This window comes from Macrosteles quadrilineatus, unplaced genomic scaffold, assembly GCF_028750875.1.
Source record: "Macrosteles quadrilineatus isolate MER2022 unplaced genomic scaffold, UCM_ALF_1.0 Scaffold_4__1_contigs__length_99947679, whole genome shotgun sequence".
In the NCBI taxonomy this organism is placed as follows: domain Eukaryota; kingdom Metazoa; phylum Arthropoda; class Insecta; order Hemiptera; family Cicadellidae; genus Macrosteles; species Macrosteles quadrilineatus.
The window spans coordinates 45,978,509-45,981,643 of NW_026542597.1; the positions used below are offsets into that span (position 1 = coordinate 45,978,509).

Consider the following 3,135-nt stretch of genomic DNA (forward strand, 5'->3'; position numbering starts at 1 on the left):
CAATGGTATAACTCAGTTCATTAGATAAACATGAATATAGTACAGTACTGGGCAAACCAACAAAGTGTAAACAGTTATGGATCTTCCGGGGTTAATACCCTATATTGACCTGCTTACTACATTGAAGACGGTCACTAAACATCCTTTGATAAACAATGATGGTCCAAACTACTAATGTAGTTTTGCAAGTCTCAGCGTCTGACGTTTGTAAGTCGTCATACTACGGCTACCAAGAATATTGAAAAGTGTGCGATAACAAATGTAACAGCTATTATTGCAACTACTTAAAGGAGATTTCATCAGTTAAACGTATCAGTAAAATGACAGCAACTATGTACTGGGTTTTGGTGAGTGAATATACTTTTATTCAAAATTTGTATATTAGTTACGTTAGTGTTAAAACTCCCTTAGTTTCACTTAAGCTATCATTATTTGTGAGTATTAATAAAACAAAAATTATGATATGGAATGTATTATAAACTTATAATAGGTTAAAAACGCTTATATAGATAATAAAATCATATATCTTACCAATTTAAATCCACCAATTTATCTTATACAGTGTGAGACAGACCACGCGTAAACAATGTATTGTGTGTAGCGGTCAAACCAATCGAGGTAGATAAAAACTTAAACCCCCATATTTTAACGCCGTAGAATTTGTTGAAATTAATAATAATTTTGAAATTTCTCTAAAACAATAAATGGGTAGTTTTTGGGGAATGGGGGTAGTATTTGTTAATTTTCCAAATGTACGGTAGGTTAAGTTTTGGCAAATTTTTCATGTATTTGTTCACTTAGCATTCTGGTAAAACATTATAAAACTTAGCTTAATGCTCATGTAAAGGGCGTTACTACAAAACTTATGTTGCTATTTGAGTTAATTTACACAATCGCATTTACGATTAAATTTTATAAATGGTTGTACTACAAGGTTGTAAAAATTAAAGGTCTGATAATTACAAGTGGAGGTGTTTATAAGTGTAGTTTGATTGTAAGTAACAGTTATAGTTAAGATTGTCTGCCTTTTCCCGGTTTATTTTTTTTTCATTAATTCAATTTTTTAATAAATTTTTTAATAAAAGATTTAAAAAATGCACTCAAGTTAAAAAAATTATGCTTTCTTTTGTCTTAGTTACCACAAGAATGCAAAGGGTTATTTTAAAGTTTAGGAAAATGTTTTAACAAAACGCTTAAGGTAATGTTTGTGTACGTGGAACTTTTAAGCAAACTGATTAAACATGTTTGTTTTACAATGAACACTTTCCTTTATTATTGCTAAAGATGTTAAAAAATATATCGTTCGTAATGAAATGAGGTAGTAAATTCTTTGTGGAGGAAATTTGCATCTATAGTTTAAAAACAGCGTGGAAACCGAATCGGTTCTACATACTAACAGTGCAATGTTTACACACAAAAAACCATAGCCAATTCAACAAAATACTGTTGCAGGTTTTGGCACTAGCTGTCGTGGTAGCAGCCGCACCTTCTCCTGATTTTGTATCCATAGTTTCACCTAAAGACAAGCCTTTTCCAGAAGACGATATAAGAAATTTCGTGAATTTCTTGGAACGTAAAGACCTTGAAGATTTAATCAATTCAATCAACAAAAGGGATTTAGTCAATAAATTTAATGATGCTCGAAAAACAGCCAAAGAAATATGGATGGGTGCTGCAAATTCAATAGGCAGCCTTATATATCAACCTTAGTTAATGGCCTAGGGCCATATTTTAGCGTGCAGTATAATGTGACAATTTTTAAATAAAATATCTTTAAATAACTTAAATAAAAATTGTTAAATTAAAACGTAAAAAAGATTACCCTTTCTTTTTCATACTTTACATATGAAAAGCTTTATTATTATGTTTACATTTATAATTTCATCTAGAACAGCCACAAAAGTATAATATTTACATTACCTTCACAGGTTAAAATATTTGTTATTTAGATGATGTTGACATGGCCAAGAATTGTTTTACTTTATTAAATCAACTATACAATGTGTGTTTTAACAGAGTTTTCTTTATTACCAATCCTGTTTTAAGTTCGTCAATGTCGACAACCTATGTTTAACTTTTATTGCCATTTGGGTTTTCCAATCGTGAATTAATCCCTTATATTCAAATGTTTTATCAGTTGCACATATAAGAGCTAAGTTTTGTGTTGATTAAATGTTTTATATAATTTGACATGTAAAATTGGTAATCTAATTATTATTTTCAAGACATTTCACCAGCTTTAGCCTAAAAGCATAGCATTGTATAATTTTGACAGTGCTAATTTTCAAAATTCAATTTTACCAAAAGGGTAATATATTTGGAACTATATATTGGAACACTTTGTGGCTAGTTGCCCTGTGTTCAATGACTTGCGACTCTTGTATTTTGGTGAACAAAAAATACAATATGAGGAGTTTGTGGATTATTTGAATGGGAAGGATTGGCGGGGCCTTGGAAATTTTTTAAAAATTGCATGGAAACGTAGATGGGAGCTAGTTAGGGAATTTAATTTTTAAAATTTTATATTACAATATGTTTAGAGTATAAATATATGTGTATATATGCATACATGTGTATGTGTATATATCTATGTATATGTGTGCATAAAGAAGTGTTATTTTATTTTGTTTTAGTGCTCAGTATGTTGATTTATGTGGGACAATTTTATTTTATTAATATTGAATGGACATTAATGCCAACCCAGCAGACGGTCGTATGACCATTGTTGTATGTGCATGTATAAATTATCGCACCCATTTCATGTAGCCTACTGTACATAGTATGTATTCAATAAAGCACTTTTCTATTCTATTCTATTCTATTCTATTTGGAACTATTGTAAAAATACACAACATTACTTATTGAAGGAAATAAAGTAGACCTTAATAGTACAGCAGTTGTAAATGTGTATAAGATAGAATGATATAAAAAATATAGTTTATCCTTCAATGGACGTTACCGTTGAGAAACCCCGTAAGATGAAGAATTGCTCTGTAGAAGGTAGTTAACAGAGCAGTCATACGTCTAAGTGTGGTCAATAGCAGAGTTAATCAGCAGTTCAGCGATCAAGGACCGATGTTGATGAAGTGTATTACTGGCTGAGACTTCACTCAAGTGATCCACCTCTCTTCATCA

The 3,135-nt window shown here is 30.6% G+C and overlaps 1 long non-coding RNA gene across 1 annotated transcript; it reads left to right on the plus strand.

Annotated features, from left to right (window-relative positions):
• The first annotated feature begins 311 nt into the window (after positions 1-311).
• Positions 312-2,816, plus strand: LOC128993271 (uncharacterized). The gene is made up of 2 exons (XR_008490747.1): positions 312-347; positions 1,453-2,816. It is a non-coding gene; the product is annotated as an uncharacterized LOC128993271 (long non-coding RNA).
• Positions 2,817-3,135: the final 319 nt, after the last annotated feature.